This window comes from Acanthopagrus latus, chromosome 15 (genome assembly GCF_904848185.1).
Source record: "Acanthopagrus latus isolate v.2019 chromosome 15, fAcaLat1.1, whole genome shotgun sequence".
Taxonomy (NCBI): domain Eukaryota; kingdom Metazoa; phylum Chordata; class Actinopteri; order Spariformes; family Sparidae; genus Acanthopagrus; species Acanthopagrus latus.
In genome coordinates this window covers 16,080,155-16,097,499 of record NC_051053.1, presented here as the reverse complement: position 1 = coordinate 16,097,499, position 17,345 = coordinate 16,080,155, and the positions used below count along the sequence as shown (strand labels likewise).

General features: G+C 42.2%; 1 long non-coding RNA gene across 1 annotated transcript in view; it reads right to left on the bottom strand.

The window, feature by feature from the left end:
• Positions 1-14,696: 14,696 nt before the first annotated feature.
• LOC119033959 overlaps positions 14,697-17,345 on the bottom strand; it is a 42,335-nt gene continuing 39,686 nt past the window's right edge. Inside the window, exon 3 of the long non-coding RNA XR_005079437.1 lies at positions 14,697-16,362. This is a non-coding gene — a long non-coding RNA (uncharacterized LOC119033959). The remainder of the gene's footprint in view (positions 16,363-17,345) is intronic.

Here is a 17,345-nt window from a genome sequence, read left to right as displayed (position 1 = left end):
TGAATCTGAAAGTCAACATTGAATAATCATTTCAACCCCAAAATGATCTTTTCTTAAACCTAACTGAGTTGCCAAAGAACTGGAACAATGTCACAATGTTAAGAACATTAGAAAGGCTTTTTGGAAGTCTCATGGCCATGCTGCAGGGTACCTCAGTATGAGATGCTGAGGGATGTGACTCCTGAATATCTTGTTATATATATATATATATATATATATATATACAATTTTCATCAGATCGTCGTATGTTTTCTGTTAGGAAAAGGACATGGGGTGCAGTCTATCTGTGTAAAGTCTCTGATAAACACAGACATGACAATTTCTGAACACATTACAGTATTTCACATGACATCACATGCGCCTGCATATGGAAGTTCTTAATCAAAGCCATGCAGAGCAACGCGGACCAGTCGAGCCTGAGCATCACCGTCGCTCACTAAATGGCAGACTGACGATGAAACAAACTGGGAGCTCACTCCAGTAACCGCCACGTCATAATATTGATCCAGCTCTGATTTATCAAGGCAAACAATACTCCAGAACCTTATTTCCCAACTCTGAATGAAACCAGCATTTCATTCTGACTTCCTGATTCTCTTGCACAGTCCTCACTCATGCTTATTTATCCAATTCACAGCAGCCTCTACTTAGTGGCGTTCTGTAATGACTGGGAGCCGTTGCACAGCTATGCACTGGTTAGATCCAAATAAAAGAGGGGGGATATTGAGTATCCTGCCTTATTTGCGGTGTGGGCAACCCCCTCCCCTGGTGGAGGCTGTTTTGGCGATGAGTGGGGGGGTGAGGGGGGTTTATATTATAGGATATTAAATGGTAATGATGGGCCTTGAATCGCTGGGTCCATGGGAAAGTGGTCGTTGCGTCTCGCTGTGGCCCGGCGTCGGTTCTGAGACTATGGGAGCCAGGACCGGGTCACCCTGCCGCAGAGATCATTACAGGGCAGGGGGTGGTAGCAGCAGGGGTGAGGGGATGGGAGAGAGATTGAGATGCCAGACCCCATCGACCACTTCAACCCCCCCCAACCGTGGTCCTCTTTCTAAACCCAAAGTCTGCTGACCACCCGTGTCTGCCCTCTGGAAAAAGACTAGCCGCAGTCGCCGGGCTCTACCGACACCAATCCTGACTCCACTGCCATATCGACCAAGCATCCGGACAACGTGTAGCAACCGTGATGAGGACAGGAAACTGCCTGAACCATGATGACAATGAGGAGGAGAGAGTCCTCATCTCAGGAGCATCCAATGACAGGACTGGAAAGAGATGCTGAAGCTGCAGAGTGGATGGTCACAAGTCACAAAACAGGGAAGAGCGGGAAGGAAAACAGAGAGGGAGACAGGAATAGAGACAGAGAGAGGACGAGTCCCTATTTCACTGCATTACTTTAATTCAACCAAGAGTTCATCATATTACTGACAAAGCCCATACTGACATCTCCTCACACTGTGTGTATGTGTGCATGAATGTGTTTTAGCAGAAGACTTCTCTGTCTCGGAGACACACAACTCTAACAAAGTGTGTTATGTAAGCAAGCGTGAGTATGTTTACGTAGATGAGACGACGTAGTGCATCACTCTGCGTTAGACGGCATGAGGCATGTTTGGTATTGAGCTCATGTGTGTACAAGTTTTACAAACACAAATCACAGTCTCCTCTGCAAATGTATACGCTTGAGGTTACTCTAAAATACAGCATGACGTGTTACTGATGAGGTAAGGAAGCCTGTCATTTCTGTCTGCATGCAACAGCCTGCGCAAAGTTTATAAAAGGTATAGTTCAAAAGTTTAGGTTGGTTTTTGGATTGTTTATAAAAGTTGTGTTGTTGACCATCAATTCTGTTGATTATGATAACATTACTGTCTACAATGAAATTGCCACAACTATGTTGAGACCAGAGAATCCAAAAGTGGGTGCTGCAGCATGAATGGGGAAATGGTGCTTTGTTATGCAGGCGTGTGGTTGAGACTGAAATTAAGGAGCTCAAAGAATGACCCCAGAAATAAATACATTTAAAAATGAATACAATGTTTTATTATGAAGCAGCACAATCAGGAAATGTTGGGCCTCGCAGGCTCGCCTTAGATAGAAATTGGGGTTGAAGGCTAGCTGCGGTTGAAAATGTCACTACAGCCTGCTTGGAGGCAGAGTGGGTACACCTTGGATCTACTCCAGAGAAGGTCCATCCCTTGGCTTAACTCAGAACAGTAAATCTAGTAATGGAAATGCACATTGGCACGGCTCGGTTTGACTCGCCGTCTGGACTGGTCGTCCATCTTAATGACAAGTGAGACCGTTGATGTCAGTATAAATGTAAAAGCATGTAGTCTGTCACAGCCAATATGATCCTGGAGTAAATACTAGAGATAACATTAGTCCCTATCATCTTCCTTCCAAGCAGAAAAGCCAGCGTATTACTCATTCCAGCCTCTGATTTTCTATGTTTTATATCATTGTGGATTTAGTATTTCGTGAGAAAACAGACAGAGCTTTCAGTCACATCACATGACCTACATCAGCAAGTTTCCCAGTTCCCAATAGATTTCAGGACAATTTTGTTTCTTAGCGTTTTAAGGACTTTTTGCTCATGCTGCCTTAAAAGTTCCCTTATTTTTGGGATTTGTGGACTTCAAGACTAAACTGCAATCTGACACCAATAATTAATCGACATAATCATTAGTTGCAGCCCAACTTTTGCACTTTGAAGTTTACTCCCATTTCCCTATATATTTGTACATGTGCAGTTTATATCAGTGTGTGTGTGTGTGTGTGTGTGTGTGTGTGTGTGTGTGTGCACGCGCGCTCGTGTGGGTGCACTCAGTGTGGATTCAGAGATAGCTTTGGAGGCGTATTGGGTATCGAGGGGTGAGGAGCTCCTCTGAAGAGCTTCATTCACAGAGCCAGGATACTGATAAGAAGCAGAGCAGAGCCGCCATGAATCCCCCCTCTGTTCAGCCTCTGTGTGTCTCTCTCACTCGACTCTCCTCTAGCTCTTTATGCTCCCTGTGAGAAAGTTGTTGGGATGATGAGAGGGAGGAAGGTGGGGAGGGGGGAGGAAGAAGCCCCGCAGGCTCTCAAAGTTTAATTAGCGGGATTTGAATCAAGAAGTAAAGAGGGGGAAAGAGAAAGAGAGCGGTCAACGGGGCAAATGAGAAAAACATGTCCATCTGCAGCTGTCTGCTAGAGTCTGTTATTGACTTCAAATCATATCTCTCATTAAAAAATCTGAAAGAAAATGCAAACAGGAACTATCTGATTCTGTGTGTTGTCAATATTAGAGTAAACAGCTTGTCTCTGTGGTACATTGTCAAAGCAAATACTGTCTTTGCATGCATAAGTAATAAAACAGAAAGTTGCACGTAGGAAGATTGTGTAACAGGTTTAAGAGCTGTGATCCCGACTGGTGACCCTTGGGAAAAGCTGCCTCCACTATTGTTCCATGATTATTTGTCAAGCATAGCAAGGGGCAGCCTATGTGATGTGTTTATGGCTGACCTGCCTCAGGGAGGGTCCTACGGATTAAGACCAGAGTGGACTCGGGATGGTCTGACCACTACAGATCAACTCTGACCTTTAACCTCTCACACTGGATAAACCGCGCATAGATGGACTCCTGTGTAGACAGTCAGAGCACTACGTTAATGTTGGTGTTTATTCATTAGCTGCTGGTGGTTTTTTTGCACGTACAGCGGTTAGATGCAAGAGAGAGTGTAGGTGACAACAAACCAACAACTGAATAGGTCACTTGCCAGTGACTTCTACTACAACAAATGTCACTGTTCCCAAAACACCAAGACCACTGCAATGACAGGACCGCCATCATTTGCTCTCATTTTGGTTATGTTCAGGAAAACATTGTGGTTTGACATAAAATAAATTAAGAGTTACATTATGTACATGACATAACTTCACTGTATGAGCAAGCTGAAAGTTGCAGCAAGTTGTCTTTTGGACAAGAAGAGCGGTCCCTTGGGTGAAAGTCTTCTGCTTGTTTAACTCTCTACCTGGACTTGACTTCCTCCTTTGCTTCCGTGACAATAACTACAGCCACCAGAGGTCACTGCCTCACATCAAATCTATATTCTATATGGGTCGTAATAAGCTGCTTGCACAGATGACCTATATACTGATGAGGACCAGCTGGTGACTAAGGAGGTATTATTTCTCCGATCATTGATTTTTTTTTTAAAATGCCATGGCACAGTATGTCATGATGCTCCCCAGGTTTTTCAAAGAGATAAAAAAAACATCAAATATTGTTGATCCAAATTTGTGCATCAAATCGTTGATGAGCTTGTCAGTTTTGAAACTTGGCATTCAACTATCAAGTTTAAAATTCATAAACTTTTACTCAACCGAGTAATTGTCAACTGATACTTAAAATAATTTCTATTCAGCTGATAGTTAAACTGTTCATATACGGTACTTAAAAAATGACACTTGTGTATCGCCGCTGATACTTACATGCCAACTGACATTTCAGCTTCTTAAAGTACACGCAACTGAACTGTCTTAACTGCCTCCACCTCGATGGAACACTGAAACTGCTTTCAACACTTGCATATCAATGGACATTTCAGCTGCTTTCACCTCTTATGAGTCAACTGACGGTCTTTTTGAACTGATGATCATCGGTTTCATCTGCTTTCACCGATTTTGACCACAACGGATACTTTAACTCATTTCAGTGCCCACCCTTGAGCTGACATTCAAAACCTTGCAGGTGTCACGTGGTCGCCTTGGAAAAAATTACAAAAAACTAAAACCTTTCCAGCTCCTCTACAGTGCAGGAACTGCCCACTGTTCACACGCAATTTGATTTCAGTGCTGACACTGAAGCCAACTCTTTTATGAACACCTTCTAAATGACATTTCAACTTCTTTCGTGGCTTAAAGTTTTACTGAATCAACTCTGTCAATACGAGGGACAGAGTGTATTACTCAGCGAAAAACACTTAAACAGGCACATCAACTACATTCAACTGAAACTTCAACTTCTCTCAGTTTTTCAGCTATTTCATGTGTAAATTCTATTTGTCCATATTTGTGTAGGTGACTGCATGTGCGTGTCTTAAAGCGCCATGTGGTATACATACAGTTGGGTGATTCAGTGGTATTCAGGACTGTTATAACGCTGTGTAATGTGAAACCAAATGAGATTTCAGGTTACAAATCCTTTGTCACTCTGCTAATTTTCTAATATTTTAAATGTACTAGGAAGAATGTCAAAACGTCCATTAGGAGTTTTTACTACTACAATTCTTTGGTCATGAAACATCTGCTGCAATACTTTGTCATGAATACTTCACTGACAATATTTTGTCATCTGAAGCATCTCTATAGCAACAGCGTAATCATCATCCCAGCCCTTAAGTCATGGGAATAGTCTGGTCCAAGTCTTGGTTTGGCTTTAAAAAGGGCCAGAGTGACTGTGTTGTCTCTGTTATTTGAGCTGTGAGAGATCTAGTGTGTGTGAATGTGAGTGTGTGCGTACGTGAGTCTGAGTGTGTGGTGACCATTGTCCAGTATATCTTTCCATCCTGCACCTGTACCAAGGACATCACCCTACCTTGAAAGGACCACACAACACACACAAGTGCGCACATACCCAGACGTTACGTAAAATTCAAACACACACCAGAAAAATGCATATATAAATGCATCTCTCTCTCTCTCTCTCTCTCTCTCTCTATATATATATATATATATATATATATATATATATATATATATATATATATATATATATATATATATATATATATCTATATGTATATATATATATATATATATATATATATATATATATATATATATATGGGGTTCATTCGGACATTTGAGTAGCTGGAATCCCCCACGGGCTGCCCGGACAGGGTCAAGCTTAGTCATATAGGAGGTCACAGCTGCTAAAACACACAGCAAACAAAATTATTCCTGTTTGTTTTTGAAGAAAGCCTATATTACCCACAGTCAAACAAACTTCATTCAATCCCCCGACCCCCCTGGACTCTCAATCAACCCACAGGCTTGGTCAGCACATTTCAGCCCCATGCTGAGGCAATCTAAGGCCTGGCCTGTGTCGGTTCTGCTTGGCCTAGCTCTTGCCTTACATAAGCCTGGTGCCCCCTCCTCACTCGGCCTCCCCCATCGCTTTAATCAGCACATGCATGGATAAACTCAGCTCTTAGTGACTGACAGGCGGGCTGGTTTGCTGTCTGGTTGATTGAATTGTTGTTTTGGCCACTTAGCAATTTGATTTGACTAGCTAGCAAGTTGCTGCCATTTCATGAGCTAAGCTGCTTACTCACTGAAAGACCAAACTGGTTTATTGACTAATTGACTGGGTGCCTTATGGGCTGACCGGTTAACAGACTGAATCACTAACAGCTGGTTGTCTAAATGGTGTTTTGGCCACTTTGTTAGCCGACGTGGCTTGATAACAAGCTTACCAGTAATTTTTCATTTAAGGAGCAAACTTGCCTGACTAAAAGGGCGACTGCTTTATGGCTAACTAGTCAGGTGACTGTTTCCACAGCTGCTTGACTTGTTTGCTCACTGGCTAACTGAATGAATCACCAATAGGCTGGTTGGTCGAATATCTGGTTGAGTGGCTTTTTTTTGTCTTTTTGTCTAAATGGTCTTTAGGCCATGTAGCTGGACCACTTGGCCAAATGACTAGCTTTCAAATTGTTGACCATTTAAGAAGCTAACATGCCTGACTGAATTGATGACTGGTTTGTGTCTAACAGGTGGGGAGACTGCTTCCATAGTTGTATGACTGATTAGCAAACTGGTTAACGAAGTGAATGGCTAACAGGCTGGTTGTCTAAATGGTCTTTTGGCCACTAAACAACTTGGCTTAATGACCAGCCAGCTTGTTATTGGCCATTTAAGGAGCTAACCCACCTTTAGCACCAACTAGTTTACTGCTCTGTGGTTGGCTGACTGTTTCCAGAGCTGCTTGACTGATTAGCTAACTGGTTCACTTACAGTAACAGGTTGGCTGCTTTCTGGTTCTCTAAATGGTCTTTTTGGCTACTTGGCTACCTGGCTAATTGGCTTTCCAACTATTTCTTGGCCAATTTATGGAGCTATCCCATCTTTGAGACCAACTTGTTTACTACTAACTGGTTGATTAGCTAACTGGCTGCCTGACAAAATAGCTAAACTAGTTGGCATACACTACCACATTGTAACCAGCTGCCTGACTGACTGTTTGACAAGCTGTGACCTCCTCACAGAGAGGCTCCAGCCTCATTTAGTCTCATTAGTACCAAGTCTCTGGCTCCCAGACAGGGACAGCACTGCAGCTCCCTGGGGGAGGGAGGTGTGTTCACTGTGTGTGTGTGTGTGTGTGTGTCTGAGAACTCCTGTTGCCGGAACACGGCGTGTCTTGTCTGTCATCGAAGCACAGATGTCCAGCGGATTACATCACACTGACCGCACCCGGATCTCCCTCACATCCCTTATCCCCTACTATTGACCCCCTTCTCCCACTGGCCCATTCAGAACCCCTTTACATTCACCCAGTCATAACCCCTTAGACCCACACGGACAATGAGTTCTGATTTATGACTCTCACCACTGCTTTCCCACCACCTCCCATCGCCTGATGACTTCATCTCCCATCACACCTCACCTCATCTCCATTAGGCTGCAAGGCTTCGTGGCCCATGATGCACTGGAATGTGTGTTGCCAGGGCTGACCGGGGCAGGGTCGAGATGGAAGTCCTCAATCCTTATTTAAGCAGGCAGGTTCACTAAAAACACATTCTTTTTCACAGTAATAGCCAGGAGGGTGAAGGAGAGTTTATGCACATGCTAAAAGATCTGCTGAAGGGTATGTTCACAGGTGGAAAGTCTTAATGTAGCAGTACTACTGAAAGTACCTTCCAAAGTAAAGGTGATCATTTGGATGAGAAAAAGCTGAACTTTGATACTGATGGCAAAACCTTTTATTACTTTTAATCCCAGCACTACTAATCCCGGCTCTACTTATTAAGGCATCTTTAAAAGGCTGAAAACTGGTGCCAAGTTGCCTTTAACTTTGACACAGGAAGCATCCTGACTGGAAAAATCACAAACTGGCATGATGCAAGTACATCCCAGGACAGGAAGTCTATACAGCGGGTGATTAAAATCACCTGGAACATCATTGGTACCCATCTACATAGCATCGGCTACATGTGAGTATCCGCAGTAATCAGCTTCATTTCTCAGACTGTGAGACTCTTGAACTCATCATCAACCCTCCAGCATAAAGAATAGTTGTTTGTTTTCCTCGTGTTGCATGAAGGCACTGAAACTGACATTTTCTTGTACAACCACATGTTGTAGGCTTAAAGTGAAATACATATGAAGTAATAACGTCACATAAAACAAATAGGCGAAGGACAACATCAAGTCAAAGAAAACACACATTCACACTTCTCTAAGGCTATCAAAAGATTTATTTAGGCATGCAGAGTTTGCAACAGACATTTTACATAATTTCAGGGCGAAGAGAAGAAGCAAAGAATTCCTTCAAGCCTGAAAGATAAACTCATTGCTGCTCTTACTTGAGGCTGCCAAAACTCTGGAGTGACATAGTCCAGTACCTCCTCAAAGTTTATAAAAAAGGCTTACATTTATCTTTTCTGTCTATACTCTCCCAGCCAGAGTGTCAATCTGTTCGGCTCCACTCACGAATACATCATCCCAACTATGAGCTTACTCCCTCCTTATAGCCCTTCATCTGTGACTTTGAGGTCCCAGGAGACCTGAGGGGGGAAAGACGAGTAGGTCTTGGGGGATCTGGATGAGGAAGAGGAGAAGGAGGCCAAGAACGCAGCCGATGGTCCCTGAGCTGGAAGGTTGTCCAGTTACATCTTGCTCTGTTTGTTGTCATGTAGCGAAGTGATGTCATGATTAAAAGCGTTGAGCTGCTCAAATGAACACTGGTGGAAAGCTCCGGATTCCCCAACGGGGAGCCAGTGATCATGGCGGGGCCTGGAGAGCTTACATTCATAAAACCAGTTTGTTGTTTTGATCCTCACATAGGTTTCCACCCCGGCTGTGACCCTAAGCTGTGTGTCCAGTGTATCACAATCCCAGTTCTCTGACACACACGGCTGAATGTGTGTATCCAAAGTAGAACAAATAAATTAATCGAATCAGGGTTGCAACGCGCACACAGGCCCGCTGAAACATCTTCCTGCCGGACAGTGCCGTCTTGTTGGAGTTAGCCACAGCTCACATTCTGACAACAACAGTCTTTGTACCCTAATCATTCCCATAACTTCGCCAGTGAGAGTTCTGTTCTGTGGCTCCCCTCTGTGATTGTCTCGAAAAGACCCCCAGAAGGCTTTTGCCATGACATATGACTGAGTTGTGCACAGGACAGATGTAAACATGAAGCAAATCATGTAGCTAACACTTGAAATAAGACAAAACTAGCAACACTGGGACAAATATAAGTATGAAGGATGATGTCAGGTGATTACAAGACCCCCCTAAAGGTCTTGTCTTTGACATGTAATGTAAAGTCCTTGCTTGTGTTAGTTAGCTAATGGATGAGTAATGGGTGTTATATTAGCACAGAGAGAGAAGACCTTTTCCCATGACATGTAGTGTCAAATCTGTTCCAGCTTACAGTGGATGACTGATGGGTGTTTAATCAGCGTGGAGTCCTTTTGAGTCATAGTATCAATTGGCTGAAAGGTCCAAATGTCCTGCAATGCACAGAACAATCTAAAGCTGGTCCCGCGTTGATCCCACTTACCCCCGTCCTCTGTCCTCCATGTTGACCCCAGGACCACTCTCCGCTTTTCAGAGTTGCCCTAATGGCTGAGCATACTCTCTGTCTTTCTCTCTTTCTCATCCTGGCATTCTAACACAATACGGTCATGTCCGGCCCATGAATCGATGGCTCTGTTCGGGGGCCATGAATGGACGGGCTCGACAGAGAGTGAATAGAGCGCTGAGGAGAAAAAGAGCAGTTTATGTGCGGAGAGTTGTAGCGATGAAATAAATGGATGTAATGGACTTGTGCAGATGGAAGACAGAGGAGGTCAGGGAGAGTTGGGCAGAAAGATGAAGACAATAACTACGCTGCACCCCACAGGGGCTTCTGGGAGGAGGTCAAAGGGCGCCGTGCTTGGGCGAGATTCATATCCGAAGCCCTGTTGGCCCTTAAACTCCGAACGCTGGTACCAGCCTTTATTGCTCCAGACGTCCTCTCTCACAACCCCCCCGCATTCCCACTCTCTCTTTCATTTTCCTACCATGCATAACGTTCCCTTGCTGTCTTGAGTGTTTGTCTTGATATAGATACGTGTTTATGAATGTTTATATCTCTTCTAAGTCTCAGGCAAACAGATTACACATTATATAACAAGGAAGCCCTACAAAGTATATGCTTCAATATGCTTCAGATGCATGTGTATGTGACTGCTCTGTTAATCTCCACAGCTCCAGCAGGTTTATATTGCCAGTGCAACCGGAGCCCGTCAGACAGAGGGCCCATGTCTACGCCATGCCAGTCACGCGGAACAGGGAAGTAAACTGGGGGATAGCCTATATAACTAACACACGGGGGGGCTTTTGAATTACAGCCTCGGTCGTTGGCGCAGGTCTGTGTTGGGTTAAGTGTCGGTTTTGCATTCTGGTCAGGGAAGGATCGTAAAACTTGAGGATGGTAACTTTAAAACCCAAAAATCACCCTCTCAAAAATTCATAAATTATGTAAATTATGAGTTTCAAGAAGATGCAATGAGATCTTAATAATCTTATGGAGAATAACTGGATCCATGCAGTGAGAATAAAACTATCATAAATAAAGAGCAAATGATGGTGGTGTTTAATTCAATTACAGCATGAGATCGTTGCACAAGTATCAAATATATGCAATACAGTTTGTAGGCTTATACAAAATAATGTGGTACTATAAGTATAATTAAGGAAAAATGAATGAAAACTTTGTATGATAAGAAAAACTGTCTTTGATGTTATTGCCTTCATACTGTGGTTTAACTGCACTGAGATCACATATCACATCGGTGGCGGAACATAAACTAAGCATATTAAAGATTACATTTGAACAGTTTTTCTGAGACTCAACATTGTGAAGTGTTTTTTTGATTGCATGATCTACTGGCTACAGAAAAATGACATCATCAGCATTGAGATTTGGTCTGCCTCCGAGCGTGAAATCTCCCAGGGGTACTAAGGCTGACTGATGTCTTTTAGTGTCTTATAATACCTTATCATGGTCCCTCACTGTAAATATATATTTATATTTATAATATACTGGGCCTCTGAACACTTTACTTACTTATTTACTGATTTATTTTTATACCATTCTTTAACTTAATACTCTTTGTTGTTCTTGTTCTTTCTAGTGGAATATTTGTTATGGTATGTCTATGTTTATGTTCATGTTTACATCTATGTACATCGTGAGCAAAGAAAAAACAACCTCTCGATGGTGACTGTCGGATCAACAGAAAATTCAACATGGCAGATATTACACTACGCATTCCCCTTTTTCTTTCCAGGACTTCTGAAATTAGCTAGAATTATATTTCTTTCTCTTGCCCACTGAGGAGACAGCGTAAGAGTACAGTAGACTAGTCAAGTCTGCACTACAGACTTTACAGTTTGAGAAAATGGTTACGATAACTAAATTGGGGGAATAGGCTAGAAAACTTGTTATAAATTGGCAGAAAAACAGGAGAATTATGACCATCAGTGCAATGACAAACAGGAGTCTCCCAGGAAAATCAGAACTGGTGAACTAAAGTAGATACCAAGGGATTGATTGCCTCTGATCCATATTAAATAACGTGTCAGCAACAATCTCAAAGAATATCAGTGAGGAATGTTCAGTTGTGGTTACAACCCTTTTAATATCTGCGGTTCATTGTTGGAAATGTTGCAAATCCTGCACTCTTTCTGCCCACCATTCACCCTGACCACATCCCTGTGACTTGTTTGCTTTCCTTCGCTTGATACTTGATCCAGGCAATGGTTTTTATCTCTTTCGAAATGTATTTAAGAAAAAAAAAAATCATAGTATACATTATAAAGACAATTCCTGGGCAGATATCTTGACACTGCATCTGTTATATCAATATCATCTAACAGAACAGCCACATGAAAAAATACCCTCGGTGAGAGAAGGGCAGGCTGGAGTTAAAGGCCACCGTGAACTCTAGAGCTCCATGACCCAGACGTGGACCTCGGGGTATTGCTGAGGTGTATCAGTGTTGGTGGTGTTTGGCTGTAACTGAGCCAGACTGACAGCTGCTGTCTGTCTCCTCGCTCTCTGTCATCAGCCCCACTCATGTACCAACACTGCGTACATACCGAGCACTGAGCACCTGGCTATACGCGGGACACACATATTTATATATAGATGTGTGTGCATGTGTGTGCATGTGTGTATGGAAAGAATATAAGAATATCACACTCAAAGGAAATTGTGTGATTGTTGGAATTCAATTTAAATGTCTAAGTACAATGAAATCTTCCCTCTCTTGTTTTGCTGAAGGATCAAGCGATAATAAACGATTGATTAAAGATTAGTAAATCCTGCATAAGTTTGAAACCTCTTACACAGTACGCAATCCTTAATATGCGCCATCGTTGTTATGCTTGACATTGACTCCATCCGTCAACTATGTGTGTATGTGACAGGTTCAGTGTTCCTAAGGTCATGCACAGTGCTACGAACATGTCTTCAATCGCTAAACGTGTTACACACCCATTCTATATTTAAGAATGCCATGGCTGCTTTGGGTTGTGCAAAGGTCAGATGATATATGTGCTGTACGTACATCTGGTCATACAGCTATATATTCCACTGACTGTAGTGGGACAAACTGAACAGGGTCATGTCTTTCACTGCCATCAACACCTTGTGTCCCACTGTGATCAGTGTAGTTGTGTAGTCATAAGTTATAGTTATAGGTGAAATGCCGTTGGGGTGGGATTTGACGCTTAAGGCTCTGAGTACAGCAGAGATTAGACGGTCACAGGAAAAGTTTGGATAACAGATGTTTATTCATACAACATATATGAACTTTTGAACCAATGTGTGGAAGAAGGCCATTTTTTGTGTGCAAATGACTGTCACATTGGTTCTACTTCCTGCAGAACGACTTGTTGTATAACCAAAAGAGCACTCAATAAAGTGTATACCTTTGCCAAGGCCCAGCAGTCCCCTTTAGTACTCCTTCACAGATACTGGCCTTCTACATACAACTGATTGTCAAAAAACAACCTATTACACAAACTTCCATGTCACCTTTTATCGGCTCCACATCAAAAGTTAACAGGGTCTATCCTGGGCTGAGACCCACCCTCCATCCAAGTTTCGTGGAAATCCGTTATCCGGTAGATTTTGTGTAATCCCACTGACAAACCAAGAAACCAACAAATAGACACAAGTGCAAACAGGACCTCCTTGGCAGAATTATTTAGTAAAAAAAGAAAGAAAAATAACTTAAAATAATGAGCAAAAATAATAATAATTATTATTATTATTATTATAATTATTATTTATAGCAATATGCATTTTTATGTGAGCTACACAACATTGGACTATGGGCATTCATGATTGCAGTGTGTAAGAAAACAGGCCACAGTGAAGTGAACTACTGAACTATGTCTCCCTGTATATCCACTTCTGCATACAGGCACAATGTGCGTGTGTATGATAATGTTAATGTGCTGTATGGACTATCATTGGATGATGTTGTATACCAATACTGATTCTCATGCAACGCGTACGAGCAAGGCAGAGAGAGAATCATATTTGAATAGACAGCGGCAAGATGATTGGCTAACAATGTAAGCATGTCCCTGTGCTATTGGATACGATGTGAGCAGTTGATATCAATCAAAAATTAAGGCAGGAAATTATACGTGAGCATGTGTGAGAGGAGTGAATGACAGTATGGAACAAGGAATGAGCTAACTTCCATGAGCTAAAGGTACATTTTAAGGCTGAGCCGTTAAGATTCTCAGGTATGCCTGATAAAGTGGCCAAACATACTGCATCACCTGGATCACTCTGTATCTGATGTCAGCATCAGTGGCTTCAGCGTAACCTCTCTAACACTGGTTAGACGATGTAAATCAGAAGTGGTAGTGAGTCGTGAGGTCGGGGCTCTGGAGTTATGGAAAGATCCGTTTCCACACACAAATCTCTCTGTCTGGTCTAATCCCCATGTCGCCTCTCCCCTCAGCAACAACTCCAGCCTGTCCTCTGTTAGGGCACAGGGCAGACCCTGGAGGGTCAGGGGTCAAGGGTCAGGGCCGCTCCTTGGGCTGGACAATAGCCAAAGCGCCACCTGGAGTAAATCAGCGGGCGACTCAAGCGATTGTCCGTGACAGCCACCATTACTGAGGCCGAAGAAACACAGAGGAGGCAGAGGATTGTGGGTAAATATTGGAGGAGATCTCCGCACACGTGCACACACACATTCACCAGCTCTGTCTGTGCTGACTGTCCGAAAGGGCCACAACTCACCGCTGCCCTGGCCTCACCTCCAACTCAACCCCCTCCCTCCCAACCCCATGTTTGTGATTAACTGTTGGAAGTGGAGAAGGTGAAGGGTCTCGAGAGAACGAGTGTGTCATGGGCCGGTGGGGGGGGGGGGGGGGGTTGGTTAAAGCTGAGGTGTGTGTGTGTTTGTGTGTGTTTGTGCTGGGTTGGGGGTTTCACTGAAGGGAGAGCTTTGTTTTTGGACTCGTATTTCACAGAGCAGACTTCTTGTTTGTTGGTTCAAACTTGCTCCATGTGTTGAGCCTGAGGTGGAAATAGTCTGTCTGTCCTTCCCTTTGCATGTTTGGACAAATCAATGGATGAATGGATGGTTGAATGTGGACGCATACACGTTGGTCCACCTTTTAATATTTACTAGTTTACTTTACTTTTTATTAACTTTAAAGGTAAACAGGAACATGGCTCTGATCATTCTGAGTAGTTCAATTTAAGTTATTAATAATAATGTAATTGTATAACTGGGGTAGAAGTTCCCATAAAGTAAGTTTTACAACATTAATAACAATATAAACCACTACATATAAGCTGTAAGCTATAGCTCCAATAAGATATCATACTTGGTTATAAACCCTCCTTGCATGTTGATATATTGATGATGTGTCCATCATGTTTTGTTGCGCTCTATAGTTGTTTATAGGGAATGAGGCTGTAAAGAGTTAACTTTTGTAAATGGATGGCCAGTTTATTCATTTTTGATTGTGCTTTTGTCAATAATTCACACTCTATGCGTTCAGCCTTGATTACTGCAGAATTCTGACATGATTTGACTGAATTAAATGTTAAATTTACTTATTAACATTTAGTTGTTCAGTTTTAATAACAGTGTAATAAATTCATTTTAAGTTACATTTACACATGTATAATCCATCATAAGTTTTGAATTTAACTCTAAATGCTCTTTATAACTTGGCTCTACTACATTTTGGAAAAATATTGCCCTTTTTACTTCACAACATTTACATCAGAAGTGACTCTGCCGGATAACATTTTACATGCAACACATATGATCATCTTAGCTGGATAGCAACAACCACAAACTTTTGTTAAAATCCATATTTGAGTGAGCATAAAATCATATTTACGGAGGTAATGAATTCAATTCTTGTTGATTTTCTGTTTATTCACATGATGTCATTTCATTCTAATTAAAATCGCCACAGTTAACTTGTTAACTTATCATTAGATAAGCTGAGTACCTGTTTGGCTGCTCCATCATGAGGAAAACAAACAATAGCTTGTATTGTACAAGAGTCACTCTCTGACGTGTAATCTTGTGTTTCCTGTGTTTTCCCTGATGTTACAGCAACTAGAGTGGGTAGAGAAAATATGACTCCTTGGAACAGCAAACAAGTTATATAAATATATTTACATACCACAACAAAATATTTAACATTTTTTACACAAGGAATGTTACACACGTTACTAAGCCTTTATCCCAAAAGGAAACAATTTTGTTCTCTCACTTACTTTTACTTGTAATGAAATCTTTATACAGCTGGAAATCACAACATTTACTTAAAGTGAACATTAGAATGTCTCGTCCATCACTGGACATATGAAAGTAGTCTTAACATTGGGACTGAAACGTGTCAAATGTCATGCTGTTACAGTCAAATTTTACTGTTTGACATTTGTAATCATAATCATTCATAAATATCTGGTCAGACGGGCTGACAGAATAATGGTGGAAATCACTAGGATGGTTAAAAAGTGATGTTTCAGTTGTGTCGTGTCCTTTTGGCCTCTTGTTCTCACCAGTTGTAAGTATTTACGGATTCCACTGCTTCCTACTGTATGTCCGACTGAAAGCGCAAAAGAAAATGTGATTTATTATTTTTTTAATTTAAGCTTCAAGCCAATTAAATGAACTAGAACGTTTGAGGGTGTGTGGAGTTTAGATGTCCATTGTGTGTTTGGATATTTGATGGATTTCGCCGGGTGATGGAGGCTGAGAGGGGAGGGGTCGGTGGGGGGGATAGCATGTCTCTGTTTTGGATACTAAGACATAATGATAACCACAGTGGTCTCTCTGGCTCCAGCTGAACCCCACGAGTTGGTCAGCTTCGCCCACCGCTGGGCTGCAGCTATGTGTCGTGCTTTATGTGTGTCTTCTGTGTGCTGGCTGATACTGGGTCGGTTTATTGCAGGGCTCAGACTGCGAGGAGAAAAAGGGGGAAACAGAGGTGGGTGAGACTGTGGGTGAGACGGGGGAATATAGGGCTGAGTAGAGGGAAACAGACATTTGATATGTGCTTATTGGCTTTTGAATGATTTGTGTAAATACATGTTGTTGGTTTTGGAAGTTTTTTATATGATTATTATTATAAAGCATATACTGGTGGAAAAACATTAGAGAACGTTAGAGATTGTAGGGTTGGCTGCTCTCTGGCTAAAATAGTAATCATGTGGACAAGACAGAGATCTGAAGCACTCCAAAAATGTGTTAGCAAATTCTTTTTTAAAGCTTTTTTTTTCTGTTTTGGCATCTTGCCTTTGTTTGAGAGTGACAGTGGAGACGCAGTGATGCCAGACTCTGCAGGTCCTCCAATGGCCTCTTGAGGCTGGCTCGGAAACGGAGTCAATCCCCACACAGCCCCATCAAAATCTCCAAAATCTCCATGTTTCATACGGTCTGTGTATGAAGGATCTTAACCGCTAGCCCACAGCTATGTGAAATTAGTCTTTAGTTTGTCAGGTTTGATCAGGTTTGAACATGTACAGTGGCAGAAAAGCAATTCAGATCCTTTTCTTTCTGTTATTTGTAGTAAGAGGGACACCAAAATGT